This window comes from Rhinichthys klamathensis, unplaced genomic scaffold (assembly GCF_029890125.1).
Source record: "Rhinichthys klamathensis goyatoka isolate OS25496 unplaced genomic scaffold, OSU_Roscu_1.1 h1tg000616l_1, whole genome shotgun sequence".
Lineage (NCBI taxonomy): Eukaryota > Metazoa > Chordata > Actinopteri > Cypriniformes > Leuciscidae > Rhinichthys > Rhinichthys klamathensis.
The window spans coordinates 475,769-493,619 of NW_026607068.1; positions in this window are offsets into that span (position 1 = coordinate 475,769).

A 17,851-nucleotide genomic window follows, 5' to 3' on the forward strand; every position below is an offset into this window, starting at 1 on the left:
ACGCCCCTTCGCTCTTTTCCATTGGAGAGAACTGAAGCCGCCAGAGTCCCGATATGGCGCTGACATATTGGAACTTAAGTCTGCCGTTTTCGGGACCAGTCATGCGCAGTCGTGAGCAGGAAGTAAAGCCGCGAAATCAAGGCCCCGCCCTCGCGCTCGTTGAATCAGTCGCACGCACACGCCCTGCACTTTTCTTAAGTGGCCTTGTCTGCTCCATTCCTCTCCAATGATGTCTGCTGTTTGCAGTACCTCGTTAAAATAAGGTAAATAGAACTACTAACCACATAGTCAACATTATGAAAAAAAGTCCGTTGGTGCTTCAGTGACTACTTCACACAGAGAACCTGTCAATCACAGCTGTCAATCATGATGTCACAGCACCGTTTTTATAGCATCAAATAACTAACTAAAAACGAACTTATTTTAAAAACAAACACTTGAAATTACATCAACGTGATAGAAACTACAGTAAATGACAGAAACTATCTTTAGAAAAAAGATATGTGAAGTGTAATTTAATTATTTAGTTGGTCTCACGTCCCGTTGAATAACATGGGGAGGCGGGGCTTATGAGCTATACTAGGACCGGTCACCGGGGGGTGATCGAGACGTTTTGGCTTCACTTTTGAGGGCTTGTGCGGCACGCTTGCCCCTGATCTACACGATCGTTCAAGCAAATTTGCTCGTTTGCTTGAACGATCAGAACAGAAAGCTGTTTGGTTTGAAATATATCGCTACACTATTGACAATGAACAATTATTACAACTTCTCATGAGACTCTCCCGTTAGAGAAATCAAATGGCTACAAATGGTTTAAACGGATAGTTCAACAATCCATTTAATGTGTTGTCACGTTTACTATTGCTTGGCAAAAGTCTTGCTGTCATTTCAATAAGAATTCAAGCACTCGTAAATCGGAGGGCAAAAGATTTCCCTGGCAGACCCTCATCGTATTCTAGTTGGGGACCGCATATATAGAAGACACGATTGTGTGATGACATCAAAATACACATGAGGTCATTGTTTATATTTTCGCATCATGAAAAAAAGCAGAAAACAACAATGATTCTCTAACAGCTCAGCCACACGTACAAGCCCACAGCTACATGCACAACCTCAGGGTTTGTTTTTGTTAACAGTTTGGTATCATAAGTAGTTAACAGTTTGTACTATGATGATTCAAGTGAGAACGCAAAGTTTAAGAAAGTAGGCTACTCAAAACTAACTAAGAACAAATGACATTTGGTGCTGCATCAGAACAGGAACTCACAAGTGTGAGGTGAGCAAACAAGATGCGTAACACGCTGCTCTGGTAAAGGTCAGTTGTCTCGGTGAAGGGAAGGGGGAGGGATTGACACTCATGCAAAACAAGAAAACAGCCTCGGATTGCAAGACCGCAAGGAGAGGATGTTTTAGGGGTCTTAAGTAGGTGTTAAGAGTGTATGTGCAAATATGTGGGTAGAAACTACAACCTACATTCAAAGCACTTTGTAAATTGACCAGCAATACCCAAAATAAACCAAATCAACGTTGCGTTTTACAGCTTCTTACAGCGGAAAAGAGTCAACATATTACCATATAGGAGATTATCATCCAAGTACCACTTTTTTTAACAATAAAGACTTAACAACAACAAAAACTGAAAAATACATTTACAGCATTTATTAATCTTGGTTATACGAATAGATTTTTAGTATTAAAATACTGTTCATTGGTAGTTTGCGACAACTAAAGCATTAACTGATTTTTAATCTACACAACAAACCATTATCTGAATCAGAGCATATTAGCTTTCACAAAGTGTTTATACTGGTCATGCTAACATAATAATGCTGTTATTACAGCAGCAACAACATTTTTTTCCTCTCTGTTCTGCATTAGCTATCAAATATCGTTGGCTCTTGACAAATAACTTGTAATTGTCTTGAAAAAGTCACTTGAAATGACTGGTTCTGAAGGATAAACGCGTCTGCTAAATAAATAAATGTTCATGTTTAATGGCATAACAGAATTGAAAAAAAGATCAAGAATGAAAATGAAAGGAATACGCCATGTTCAATACAATAGAAAACCACACACTTCGACAGCATCCATATCATCCTGTCCATTACCACAGAAAAAAATGCTTGTATCTAAATTATGCAAAAAAAAATATGTACAGAAATGCACAGAATGAAATATGTCTCTTGTAAGTTTATAAGTATTCACTTTTTTGTTGTTGTTTTGTTAACCACTCTATTTCGAACTATTTCCTTGAAATCATGACACAACCAAGAGCTTCACTTATAAGTAACCTGGAATATTCCTGTAAAACAAATAAATAAATAATAAAACAGATAAAAAATGTTTTTCAAGAATTTGATTTTGTGGAACAAAACAAATCTTACATTTCTTTCCCCACCAAAGGAATTATTTAAAAATGTCAGCTGCTTATTTTAAAATACATTTTATATAAATATACTGTGATTTGCTGGTTGAGATTACGATTTTAGAAAGTTCTGATTGTTGTTGCTGATTTAGATATTGCCTATTTTATATTATTAAATATTAAAACTTTATTAAATATTAAAAATATTAAAAAAGCTCAAACTACTGAAAATGAAAACAGACTTAAATTCATTAAGATTCCCAACAATGGATTGGATTATATACAGTTCTGTTCATAACTTTTGATACCTATTGTTTACTATTGTGAACTTAAGATGCTAAACCGTTTTAGAGAAACCAGGCTTTAAAATAATATAAGGGAGACTTAATAAGAAGTTTAGTTAGTAATACGTTTTTGGTTAAGAAAAATCTTGTGATTTAAAAGGCTGAGGTGCCATTTGTTAAATCAACGTGCAACATGTACATCAATGTGTTATGAAGGTGTTCCTTTACAGGAAGACCATAAATAGAGGAACATATTATGCAATGGAGCACAGATCTTACGTAATATATAGGTACCCACCAAATTTCACTACAACGAATTAAATTCCAGACAAGAATCAGCGCAAACAGCCTCAATACAATTTGTCAGCTTTGGGAAACATTTCAGCAATCATACGAACAACCTACATTTTTCACCCTAGAATTTGTTCACTTGACATGTGCTGCAAACACGTGAATCAGTTCTGGATTCTGAGTTGTACAAACCACAGAAACAGCGGTATAAACAACCTGTGGTTCAACAAATATCGAGATAGAAAAAAAAAAAACAGTCTGTGGTGATAGTGAATATTTTTTTGTCTGAATCTGATACGAGTTGCGGTGTTTACTGAAAGATACACAGATAAAACAGGGAAAAATGTTAGTGTGTAGAGATTTCACAAACACAAATATACTCAATAAATGCATTTTCTTTTCATTTCAAAAGTGCATTTCCCCCCCCCCAAAAAGTATCATGGTACTACATGTAGTTGTTTTTGTACCACCTGATGTAATCTCTCTACTATGGTAGCCTACTACTACAGTCATTTTGTATGGAGTGCACTATACTGTTTTTAGAGTGGGTGGGTGTTTAAAAACCTCTTCTTAAGAAAGTGTTGTTTTAATAATTCGCAATGCCTCTGATTTGACACCGGATTTTCAGGAAGCTCTACATGAAAAGAACAAGCCATCACAACCGGAGAGGGAAAAAAACAGGTTTCAGTGGTTTTTAAGATCAAACCACGCAAGTGAGACTGTGAGTTTTACGTTACGTTCATACCACATCTTACAGCAAAAAAAAATACATCAGTCACAGAAACTTTCCCCACAACACCTCGCCAAATGTCTTTAATGTTGTCTATATCTGTCATCTGTTTTAATACAAAAATGCTTAACCTGCTATTCAATCCATTACTATATATATAATGATACATTTGGCAGACTCTTTTATCCAAAGTGATGTGCATTGCATTCAAGGTAAGTCCATGCATTTTCTGGGAATCAAACCCATGATCTTGAGTTGCTAGCACAATGCTCTACAAACCATAGCACATTGTCTATGTTATCTCCATGAATGAAAATGAGAACTGCAGATCTTTATAAAGTGAATTGTACAAAAAAAGTAGTTTTTTAAACCGTTTTATTTTTATTTAAAAAATACCTTAAATCCCCCCCAACACTGCACAAATGTAAAAATGTTACTAAAGTGAGTGATGTGATATTACATTTCATCAGTCACCATCATTACCAGGGGCGTCATGCGCCTATTTCTTTTAAGGAGGCACAGTGTGCACAACACACAGAAAGATGTGCCCACAAATACAGATATTAAAAGGAATGTAATAGAGGAATCTCTTACAATTATGCATTGTGTCTAGAAAAGCCTTTCACAGTCTCTAAATAGATTTATTAGAATAAACAGACCGTTCTTTCTTTCCGTTATCTTTCTTTGGTGTGGATGAAAAATATAGTTATCATTATAGTTATCTTTATAGTTATCATTCTTGGTCTGAATGGCCCTTTAAGGGCACCTATTATGGATTTTTGAAAATGACCTTTCATGTTGTGTGTAACATAGCTCTAAGTGAATGAAAACATCCTGCAAAGTTTTAAAACTGAAAGTGCACCGTATATAAAGTTATTGTCTTTCAAAAGTAAGAGTCGACTCTGAGTAAATTAAATGAATCGTTTTTCAAACGAGTCATTGGCCGCTTCGTTGTGACTTATGCTGTGTTCCAGGCAGGTTTTTGAGCAGGTAAATCACAACTTCAAACCACGACTCACGACTTTGTAGCGTTCCATCCAGTCACGCCAAACTACCTGTGCCCAATATATATTGTTTCAGAGACACTTAAAATTGTAATACATAATCGTGTGTGTATTTTTATCATTATTATATAATTATTAATTTGAAACGTTATATTGGCCTAAAGTGCATTCTCACCGTGTGTGTGTGTGTGGGGGTGTGTGTGGGGGTGTGTGTGGGGGTGGGGGGGGGGGGCTGCCATCGTTGTTTTGTATGGTTCCGCGGGGCGGGCTATGTGACGTCAGAACTCGTAACTGGGAGTACATCGATCTAGTACGAGTTCACAGGTGGGAAGTCACGGGTTTGACTGCCGTTCCAGTGCACTTTCACGGGTATAAGGTTGGAAAAACACGGGTTACAGGTTGCCTGGAACGCGGCATTAAAGACGAAATATTAGCATATTACCCACCCACTTATTCCACCCGCAGACACCAGGGAAAACTTGAACCTCAAACCTGCAGCTGATTCCTGTGGATACTGGATAGCATCATGTCTAGGGATGCACCGAATATTCGGCCACCGAAAATGGCCCAAAAGTGCATTTTCGGTTTTCGGCCGAAAGACTTTTATCACCGAAACAATACGGCCGAAATGTTGTGATGAAGCAAACAGAAACCGCGACCTGCACGTGCTTGTGTGAAGCAAGTCTGCGGTTTGGACGTATTTCCATGCGTATTTCAGTATATTTGAACCCGCGAGGAGACGGAAGCCTTGTTTATACTTTCGCCTGCCTCCGCAGCGCGAGTCTCCACAGACAGCGCCCGCACCTCTCCAAACGGTCGAGGTGTTTATACTTGACGCGCTCGCCTTTGTACTATTCTTTGAAACGACAGGGGACGACTCAAGTAACTGTCCTCTAACCGTCAGGAATCGGTGAGAAGAAGAAAGATAAACGCGTGAGTCGTGACAATGTTTATTTTTTAGTATACCACCACCAAATACAAAAATAATCATGTAAAACCCAGTAAACCCTGAGATTATTACTTGTGACATTACAAAAAAAATATGTATATGGGAACATGTATGTATACAACTAAATGAACGCTCTCTTAAATATTTTCTAATTTCACTAAACATATTTCATATTTCATTAAGTTTCGTGTACATTTGTATTAAACATGGACTTTTGTTCATTAAAAAGGCTTTTAATGCTATTGTATGCTCATTTTTTTAAATGTAAGCAACTAATTTAGACGTGCAAACTGGGTGCTGATGTGATGAGAAGTTCGTGCTCGGCTTTGTTTTTATGAGAGAACATTTAATTTTAAAACCTTTCTGCAGGCCAGTAGATTATTATTTAATGTACACATGAGTGGGGTCAAGTTAAACATTTTAGTTTGAATTTAATTTTATACTGTGCATTGTTGCAATGTGCTAAATAAATATTTGCATAATTTGTAATTGATTTATTCTTTGAAAATTTTGTATTAATTTATGCAATTGCAATGCCTTGATTTTAATACACAGTCACAGCCATAAATGCAATGGTACTAATAATTGGCATAATTTCTTTCGGTGTTTCGGTTTTCGGCCTTGGTTTCCTCTTTTTCGGTTTTCGGTTTCGGCCAAGAATTTTCATTTCGGTGCATCCCTATGTCCAGAAGACGCTGTGCTCTATAATGTGAAGGTAAAGCCAGTTTTTTTCACTGCCCAAGGACGAGCATGTGAAGAATCAGTGGTTAAAATTCATCTTTACCAGGATATCACAGCAGTGTAATCCTAAACTTTTGCTGTGTTCCCTTTATTTTACTGACGGCTGCTTCTCAAATCTCGGAGTTCAGTGCAGGATTCGCAAACCGCTTGCTCTTGAAAGATGGTGTTCAAAATACTTAGTTTTGAGTTTCATATTGTGTAGGTCTCCTGCTAACTGGCTAATTCACATTATTACTGTCTTATGAAATACTTCTGCTGATCAGCTGTGGGCCACTATTACCTATAACTGTGTCTATTAATGCAGATTATCTGTTGTTCTCACTAATGAGGAAAAACATTTTTTTTACCAACGTTTATGTTACATCAGATCATTCACTCTAGAGCTCGGCTAATGTACTGCACTGTTATTGATACAGTTTCCACCTATCCACCGCAATATATTATTAGACAAATACTTGGTAAATAAATTAGTACAAGTAAAATAATTGGTTTGTTGATGGACATGCACTTGTCAATGCTGATGGTGAGGAATTAACGTTACAGTTGCAACATCTCATAATGTACCTCAAACTGACTGAGTAGTGTATCACTGTGAAAGTTGAAACGTCATGCTCAAGTCGTCCTTGCTATGGAGGTTCGGGTTGAATAACTATCTCTTCCAGTGTTTCATCATCGGACTCGCGCTCGCACTAATATGGTCAAATCGACGTCATTGTTCGTTACTGTGTTTAGTTTACAGTGTTGGAAGCCTCAGTACAAGAAGAGCTCACGTTGTTATGGCAATGGGCGGTTTTGTTTTCGACGCGCTGCACGCGGTAAACAAATCAAAACCAATAAAACAGAATGAGCTGTCTGGCCAATCAGAGCAGAGTAGCTAGAGGGATTGATTAATTTGACGTGTCGTTTGAGAATCATTGAAAATGTGATGATGTGCAAATGTATATTATGAGGAAATTAAACTTTTTTTCTTTTTTTTTTACCTGATGCATAAACATGTTGTAGGAGACTCCACCACAACATTAGGAAACTTTAAAATAGCATAATAGGGGCCCTTTAAAAATCATTTAACTGATTTGAATAATAGAAATTTAAAATGTTCTATGTGTATGCCAGGTGTGATGGATTTTTTAAATTATTATTATATAAACACAATTACTCCTATTCTATAAAAACAGTTGTATACTTTTTTGCTGGTGGGATTCTCTCTGAAATTTATATGAGGTCCATGGCCATGATTAAAGCAAGGCATTGTCTGGAGTATATCTAGTTAATTGAAGTTAGTGCAACACTAGAGACCTTATTCCTAAGTGATAGTGTTAAAAAAGGAACGAGACGTCAGTGTGAGACTCTTAGGTGGGGTAAGATGCGGTCAGGTAACTATAATTCTCAGGCATTTTATGCGGTCAAAGAAGCTACACTTAGGCGTCAACCAACGCGGTCAGAGGAAAAATCACCTGAGTATAATTTTGCAGGTGTCATGGGACACTTGGTTAAACTTAAGTCAGGTGCGTAGGGGAAAATCTACCACACAGGTTAAAGAGATGTGTTTTTTAGTCTAGATTTAAACTGACAGTGTGTCAGCTTCTCGAACACTGCTAGGTAGACTATTCCAAAGTTTAGTGGCTAAATAGGAAAAGCATCTACCACCTGCAGTTGATTTTGATATTATGTATCAACTTGCCAGAATTTTGAGATTGCAATAGACGCGAATGACTACAATGCGTTAAGAGCTCGCTCAGGTACTGGGGAGCTAAACTACACTGAACAAAATTATAAACGCAACACTTTTGTTTTTGCCCCCATTTTTCATGAGCTGAACTCAAAGATCTAAGACTTTTTCTATGTACACAAAAGGCCTATTTCTCTCAAATATTGTTCACAAATCTGTCTAAATCTGTGTTAGTGAGCACTTCTCCTTTGCCGAGATAATCCATCCACCTCAAAGGTGTGGCATTTCAAGATGCTGATTAGACAGCATGATTATTGCACAGGTGTGCCTTAGGCTGTCCACAATAAAAGGCCACTCTAAAATGTGCAGTTTTATCACACAGCACAATGGCATGCTGACTGCAGGAATGTCCACCGGAGCTGTTGCCCGTGAATTGAATGTTCATTTCTCTACCATAAGCCGTCTCCAAAGGCTTTTCAGAGAATTTGGCAGTACATCCAACCGGCCTCACGACCGCAGACCACGTGTAACCACACCAGCCCAGGACCTCCACATTCAGCATCTTCACCTCCAAGATCATCTGAGACCAGCCACCCGGACAGCTGCTGCAACAATCGGTTTGCATAACCAAAGAATTTCTGCACAAACTGTCAGAAACCGTCTCAGGGAAGCTCATCTGCATGCTCGTCGTCACCCTAAATTATTGGAAATGTACACTTTCCATTTAGACATATCTGTTTAAAATGTCACTGTCTCCTCTGTTGCTATTGCTGACTGACACAATTCTTTAGCAGTTTCACGAGTTCACACTTAGATACAATTAGAGGGAGTAAAGTTTAATGCGTATTTGGCGTGCTGTCCGGGAGGGGGAGGGCTCAGAGCTCGGAATTCGTCCAAAGTACTTCCCCCTGCCCTGTTTGTAAATGGTTAGGACTAGAAGAGTGGAGAAGGGGTGGTGGAGAGATGCTGAAAAACTGTCAATGGGTTGAGGTGAGACTGCTGAGTCTATATATACACCTCTTATCATTGATTGTTGAGTGCTCTCCACCCGTGTTAATTATCTGAATGTGCTCCTCCCGAACTTTGTTAATAAAACATCATATATTTGCATGCATCCACCATACATCCACCATTTTTAATACATTTGTAAAATAGTTTACTTCCTTGTTAAGAAAAATGCCTTTGTACTTTTATACACCTGCTGTATAAAAGTTTAGGACAAAAGGCAACTTTCTCCATGCAGTGGATTTCTGAAAATGGCTTGGTTTTCATTTGAAATTCAACACCTGGGCCCGTATTCATAAAGATTCTAAGAATCATCTCAGAAAACTCTTAATTTAGTTTAAAAACTTTTTACGTAGGAGTCTTAGCTTAAGAGCGATTCGGGAACGATCTAAGAGCAATTCTGAGCAAAGAAAAGACAAAAACTTTCATCTTAGTGAGGAGGCGGGGCTGACCCCGTTGCTATGTATGACACAATCTTTTGAAGACTGTGATTGGTTGGTTGTCCAAGAAGGAAAAAAGAGTGATTTTAAGTATAGGGTCTATTCTAAGCCTTCACTTTGAAAATTTTGAAATAATTTTTCCTATTTGACCGTTCTCTCTCACACTCTCTCTCACACACACACACACACACACACACACACACACACACACACACACACACACACACACACACACACACACACACACACACACACACATTATATATGTGTATATAAATCATTTTTATTTTATTTACCATGCTGTTAATTTCCTATAAGGTATTTGATTGGCTTAGAATGATAAAAATTGTTCCACTCTTTCCAATTACACTGATTGCTGGCATGTCAATCTATAGCGTCTTATTAACTCACTGTCATCATTGTCTGCAACACATTTATTCTCCCTCTTCGTCTTTCTGCCATTTTCTCCTCTGCTAAAGAAACTCTTAAGCCTCTTAAAAGTCCTCGTCCGTGCTCCTAACAACTTTGACCTTAAGACATCTTTCAAGGGTTAAGATACTTTCTGAATTACTTTTTTCTTTACTAGGATTTTTTCTTTAATTTTAAGAGTAAACGCCCACATTTCTAAGAATTTTCTTGTCACTAGGAGCTACTCTTTGCATTAAGATTCTTTATGAATACGGGCCCAGAACTTTAACTCTTAACTATAAAAGTCCTTAACACCAGGATTTTAACTCTAGCGATTTTGCTGTGTAGGCCTACCTTTAAAGGGACTACTGAAGTAGGCTACTAGAGCAGAAAAGAGTTGCACCAATATATGCTGCTCAGCCCTACAATTTCACAGTTATTCTCTAGTATTTCACTCATGCCTATTAACAGAAAGCAACTTATTTTTTCTATCAGCTGACCTGCTGCAAAGTCAGTTGTTCGATTCAGTCACTGCATTTGACTATTGTTATACACACGGCACGGCACAGAAATTGCAAAAATTAGCAGCTGAAGTGTGAGTAGGAGGGTCCACGCGTGAATACTGAGGCTCACGTGTGGTTATATGTATGTGTATGAGAATAGCTTAAAGTGTGTGGGTGCTGTGATAACACTTCTCTGAAGGTGCGATTGTTAATTTGGTGCGGTTTTCGAAAAATGTTAAGCTCATCTGGACACGCCCTTGGCCTCCATTTCCTTCAGCAGCTTATGCAGTCGCTTAAGCAGAAAGTTCTGCTCTGTCCGCTTCACTGCAGGAGGAAAGAAGAAAGAACAAGACAAATGTGGCTTAGATGAGGCATTTGTCATACTTCCTTTGTAACTATATATATTTACCTTATTTTAAGACCTGCTAAAGACCAGGGCCCGTATGTATAAATCCACACAGAGTAAAATTTTAGTCTCAAGTCTGTCAAAATTCTAAGAATTACATAATTTTACTCTTATTCCTAAACTTAAGAATAAGTGTGATTCATAAAGGTTCCTAAGTGTTAAGACTTGGTCTCAGCTCCTAAATTATTTAAGAGGGCTGGAGAGGTCTCCTAACCTAGTTAGGAGTAACAAGATGGCAGCAGAGAGGTTAGGCCATGCACTATTCAATGAAAATATGATGTATAGTTAAATGAGTTGATCAAACGATAAAAAAAGTTTAATCATCAAGGTATTTCTTTTTGTATCTTACCTTTTAAAAAAGTTTTATAGCAATGAAATTAAAGTAATAATTATATTTTTGGGGACTGGAATGCAGCAGTGCACCTGTGATGACTCGGGCCCTTCAGTCCACAGTTAGTAGGCTCTTGAATAACACTATTGTGACACTGACCACACCAAATATACAGTGGTGGCCAAAAGTGATGTGCAGAGTTTAAAAAAAAAAAAATTAATGACCCTACAAGTTTGCTTCAACCGTCAAATTATGAGGAAAAAAATTTACATTAATATTTTTTAAATATTTTAAAATATGAGGGAAGAACAAAACACTAAACTAATTATTTCAAGTCACCTTTATTTCTACAGTGCTTTTTACAATACAGATTGTTTCAAATCAGCTTTACTGAGATTACAGGAAAATAATGCAACAAAGTTAATCTTGGCTGTACAGCAGCTCTAGAAGAAAATAGTGTCATTGTCCTACTTAAGTAAGTTCAGTGTTTATTAATTTCAACCAGAAAGACTCGGGAGGCAAAATGACGTGACAAAGTATACATTTATTAACAGCCCATCAAGCAAGTATTGTGTTATAAAGTTCTGTTGCGTAGGCCCTGTCCGTAGCTCGCAATCCGAGGGTAACAGAGTCTGTTTTTACTGCCTGAAGACGCAGGCGGAGCACAGCCGACCCCCGGGAGGTATGAGGTATGGACAGATGAAGGACCCCCGGGAGGTATGAGATATGGACAGGTGAAGGACCCCCGGGTGGTATGAGGTATGGACAGGTGAAGGACCCCCAGGAGGTATGAGGTATGGACAGATGAAGGACCCCCGGGAGGTATGAGGTATGGACAGGTGAAGGACCCCCGGGAGGTATGAGGTATGGACAGGTGAAGGACCCCTGGGAGGTATGAGGTATGGACAGATAAAGGACCCCCGGGAGGTATGAGGTATGGACAGATAAAGGACCCCCGGGAGGTATGAGGTATGGACAGATGAAGGACCCCCGGGAGGTATGAGATATGGACAGGTGAAAGACCCCCGGGAGGTAGGAGGTATGGACAGGTGAAGGACCCCCGGGAGGTATGAGGTATGGACAGATGAAGGACCCCCGGGAGGTATGAGGTATGGACAGGTGAAGGACCCCCGGGAGGTATGAGATATGGACAGGTGAAGGACCCCCGGGAGGTATGAGATATGGACAGGTGAAGGACCCCCGGGAGGTATGAGGTATGGACAGGTGAAGGACCCCCGGGAGGTATGAGGTATGGACAGGTGAAGGACCCCTGGGAGGTATGAGGTATGGACAGATAAAGGACCCCCGGGAGGTATGAGGTATGGACAGATAAAGGACCCCCGGGACGTATGAGGTATGGACAGATGAAGGACCCCCGGGAGGTATGAGATATGGACAGGTGAAAGACCCCCGGGAGGTAGGAGGTATGGACAGGTGAAGGACCCCCGGGAGGTATGAGGTATGGACAGATGAAGGACCCCCGGGAGGTATGAGGTATGGACAGGTGAAGGACCCCCGGGAGGTATGAGATATGGACAGGTGAAGGACCCCCGGGAGGTATGAGATATGGACAGGTGAAGGAGCCCCGGGAGGTAGGAGGTATGGACAGGTGAAAGACCCCCGGGAGGTAGGAGGTATGGACAGGTGAAGGACCCCCGGGAGGTATGAGGTATGGACAGATGAAGGACCCCCGGGAGGTATGAGGTATGGACAGGTGAAGGACCCCCGGGAGGTATGAGATATGGACAGGTGAAGGACCCCCGGGAGGTAGGAGGTATGGACAGGTGAAGGACCCCCGGGAGGTATGAGGTATGGACAGATGAAGGACCCCCGGGAGGTATGAGATATGGACAGATGAAGGACCCCCGGGAGGTATGAGGTATGGACAGGTGAAGGACCCCCGGGAGGTATGAGGTATGGACAGATGAAGGACCCCCGGGAGGTATGAGGTATGGACAGATGAAGGACCCCCGGGAGGTATGAGGTATGGACAGGTGAAGGACCCCCGGGAGGTATGAGGTATGGACAGGTGAAGGACCCCCGGGAGGTATGAGGTATGGACAGGTGAAGGACCCCCGGGAGGTATGAGGTATGGACAGGTGAAGGACCCCCGGGAGGTATGAGGTATGGACAGGTGAAGGACCCCCGGGAGGTATGAGGTATGGACAGGTGAAGGACCCCCGGGAGGTATGAGGTATGGACAGATGAAGGACCCCCGGGAGGTATGAGGTATGGACAGATGAAGGACCCCCGGGAGGTATGAGGTATGGACAGGTGAAGGACCCCCGGGAGGTATGAGGTATGGACAGGTGAAGGACCCCCGGGAGGTATGAGGTATGGACAGATGAAGGACCCCCGGGAGGTATGAGGTATGGACAGGTGAAGGACCCCCGGGAGGTATGAGGTCTGGACAGGTGAAGGACCCCCGGGAGGTATGAGGTATGGACAGGTGAAGGACCCCCGGGAGGTATGAGGTATGGACAGGTGAAGGACCCCCGGGAGGTATGAGGTATGGACAGGTGAACGACCCCCGGGAGGTATGAGGTATGGACAGATGAAGGACCCCCGGGAGGTATGAGGTATGGACAGGTGAAGGACCCCCGGGAGGTATGAGGTATGGACAGGTGAAGGACCCCCGGGAGGTATGAGGTATGGACAGGTGAAGGACCCCCGGGAGGTATGAGGTATGGACAGGTGAAGGACCCCCGGGAGGTATGAGGTATGGACAGATGAAGGACCCCCGGGAGGTATGAGGTATGGACAGGTGAAGGACCCCCGGGAGGTATGAGGTATGGACAGGTGAACGACCCCCGGGAGGTATGAGGTATGGACAGGTCAAGGAGCCCCGGGAGGTATGAGGTATGGACAGGTGAAGGAGCCCCGGGAGGTGTGAGGTATGGACAGGTGAAGGAGCGCCGGGAGGTATGAGGTATGGACAGGTGAAGGACCCCCGGGAGGTATGAGGTATGGACAGGTGAAGGACCCCCAGGAGGTATGAGGTATGGACAGGTGAAGGAGCCCCGGGAGGTATGAGGTATGGACAGGTGAAGGACCCCCGGGAGGTATGAGGTATTGACAGGTGAAGAACCCCCGGGAGGTATGAGGTATGAACAGGTGAAGGACCCCCGGGAGGTATGAGGTATGGACAGGTGAAGGACCCCCGGGTGACGTGACAATTTAGTCTTCCTGGCAGAACTTAAGGTAAAGCTTTAATTTCCATTGTAAAAAATCATTAGTTATCTATTTAGTTCATTTATCTATACAGCCGCTCTGGAGAAAACAGTGATGTCATCGTCCAGCTCAGTTCAGTTCTCATATAATGGTGTCATTGCAGGCAGATCAATATTATTTTTAAATATTAAGTGACAAATAAGGGCAAACTACAGCTACAGGTTTCAGAAAAATGAAAAAGCTCACAGGAGAAAAAAAATCATACATTGTCTGCAAAATAATCATTTCTTAATATTTCATTGTCCTCTCTTGTTTTTTCACGTGTTCATAATTTATATGTATGAAAGGCTGGCTAAAAATTATGTCTGTACAATTTGGAATGTTTTATACACAACTACACAATACGCTTACAAAATATTTAACACATTTTTAATACTATTTGAATTAAGGGTGAATCTGACAAATTTCCTTCAATACTAATTTGTGATAATTTTGCACAATGCAAAGCAATTAAAAAAAATACATTTAAATATTAAAGTTTCAGTGTCTTAATTAAATTATTTTATTATAATTACATTAAATAACTGGTGTCATGCTGCTGTGACCTCACCCTTGCAGGCTCTCTATTGGCTGATTCAGAGGGTGAGGGCGGCCATTTTACGTTGACATCATTGTAGTCCTTAGTTTGCAGCACTTAAGTCCCACTTCAGTCAGCACTTAAGAATCAGTCTTATACTTAACTGAAAGTTGGTTTTAGCTGCTTTATAAACGTATCCTACTCTTAGAGACGTCCTACTTTTTACTAAGTATTTTTTTGACACTTAAGTCAAAGCTTAAGACTATTCTTAAGAGCATTTCTTAGAAGTTTTATACATACGGGCCCAGGGCCCGTATTCATAAAGAATCTTAATGCAAAGAGTAGCTCCTAGTGACAAAATTCTAAGAAAATTCTTAGAAATGTGGGCGTTTACTCTTAAAATTAAAGAAAAAATCCTAGTAAAGAAAAAAGTAATTCAGAAAGCATCTTAACCCTTAAAAGAGGTCTTAAGGTCAAAATTGTTAGGAGTACGGATGAGGACTTTTAAGAGGCTTAAGAGTTTCTTTAGCAGAGGAGAAAATGACAGAACGATGAAGAGGGAGAAGAAATGCCCCTGAGGCAGGAATGCCATAACGCCAGAAATGAAAGTAATCACTACATTAAGATATTTGGCAAATGGGAAAATGCAATAAAGCAGCAGTGATTTGGGTCTGTCACAACCTTCTGTAAGCAGCAGTGATCACACAAACATTACAGCACTTTCAGAACCTCTTAGTGTGTCACAGTTCATTTAGTTTCCACTGGACATTCCCACCTTGCAGGCTCAAAAAAACTGCAGTTATGAATAGCAGGCTTCCCTAGTGCGCATAAGCAGGGGAATGAACCGTTAATAATGTGCGCTATAAGCTCCCACATCCGCTTCTCGCTCCATGCTGTGACACCCGCACCCCAATTTTCCTTTAATGATGGCCTAGTGTTCATCCACTAACTGGGCTAACAGTAAACACGGTTCTTCTGACCAGTCGGGCTTTCTCGTCTTTTAATCCATGTTTGCTATATTAAAACAAACATTCAAACCACCACTTAAATAGACAGCAATCAGTGTAATTGGAAAGAGTGGAACAATTTTTATCATTCTAAGCCAATCAAATACCTTATAGGAAATTAACAGCAAGGTAAAAAAAAAAGGATTTATATACATAAATATAATGTGCGTGTGTGTGTGTGAGTAAACTCTATACTTAAAATGGCTTTTTTTTCCTTCTTGGACAACCAACCAATCACAGTCTTCAAAAGATTGTGTCATACATAGCAACGGGGTCAGCCCCGCCTCCTCACTAAGATGAGAGTTTTTGTCTTTTCCTTACTCAGAGTTGCTCTCAGATCGTTCCCGAATCGCTCTTAAGCTAAGACTCCTACGTAAAAGTTTTTAAGCTAAATTAAGAGTTTTCTGAGAGGATTCTTAGAATCTTTATGAATACGGGCCCAGGTCTATAAAGTGACAGCAGCCTAATATACCAGCTGCCAAATTAGGAGGTAATATTAAAAATATATATATGTCAGTTTTTCCCTATGGTATCGATGTCAAAATTGTGGCCAGTGAAAATGCTGAGTGCCTAGTAACTTTGGAAAACCAAAAAGTGAATGTCAAGCCCTGTATATACACAATATGTATATAAATATTACTAGTATTTTTTTTCAGAAATATTACATCTCTGCTTTTTTGATATTCTGTGGTTGCTATAATATTCTGAGTGGTTTTTAGCATGTTGCTATATGGTTACTGGGCTGTACTGAGTGGTTGCTGTTTGGCCTAATTCAAAAGACTCCAACCATTAGTCTATATGATATTCTGGTCCCTCGATGGGACATTTTCACATAATCCAACTGAATTTTTAAAGGAATATTCCAGGAATGTCAATTTATATATATATATATATATATATATATATATATACACACTCACCTAAAGGATTATTAGGAACACCATACTAATACTGTGTTTGACCCCCTTTCGCTTTCAGAACTGCCTTAATTCTACGTGGCATTGATTCAACAAGGTGCTGAAAGCATTCTTTAGAAATGTTGGCCCATATTGATAGGATAGCATCTTGCAGTTGATGGAGATTTGTCGGATGCACATCCAGGGCACGAAGCTCCCGTTCCACCACATCCCAAAGATGCTCTATTGGGTTGAGATCTGGTGACTGTGGGGGCCATTTTAGTACAGTGAACTCATTGTCATGTTCAAGAAACCAATTTGAAATGATTCGAGCTTTGTGACATGGTGCATTATCCTGCTGGAAATAGCCATCAGAGGATGGGTACATGGTGGCCATAAAGGGATGGACATGGTCAGAAACAATGCTCAGGTAGGCCGTGGCATTTAAACAATGCCCAATTGGCACTAAGGGGCCTAAAGTGTGCCAAGAATACATCCCCCACACCATTACACCACCACCACCAGCCTGCACAGTGGTAACAAGGCATGATGGATCCATGTTCTCATTCTGTTTACGCCAAATTCTGACTCTACCATCTGAATGTCTCAACAGAAATCGAGACTCATCAGACCAGGCAACATTTTTCCAGTCTTCAACTGTCCAATTTTGGTGAGCTCTTGCAAATTGTAGCCTCTTTTTCCTATTTGTAGTGGAGATGAGTGGTACCCGGTGGGGTTTTCTGCTGTTGTAGCCCATCCGCCTCAAGGTTGTGCGTGTTGTGGCTTCACAAATGCTTTGCTGCATACCTCGGTTGTAACGAGTGGTTATTTCAGTCAAAGTTGCTCTTCTATCAGCTTGAATCAGTCGGCCCATTCTCCTCTGACCTCTAGCATCAACAAGGCATTTTCGCCCACAGGACTGCCACATACTGGATGTTTTTCCCTTTTCACACCATTCTTTGTAAACCCTAGAAATGGTTGTGCATGAAAATCCCAGTAACTGAGCAGATTGTGAAATACTCAGACCGGCCCGTCTGGCACCAACAACCATGCCACGCTCAAAATTGCTTA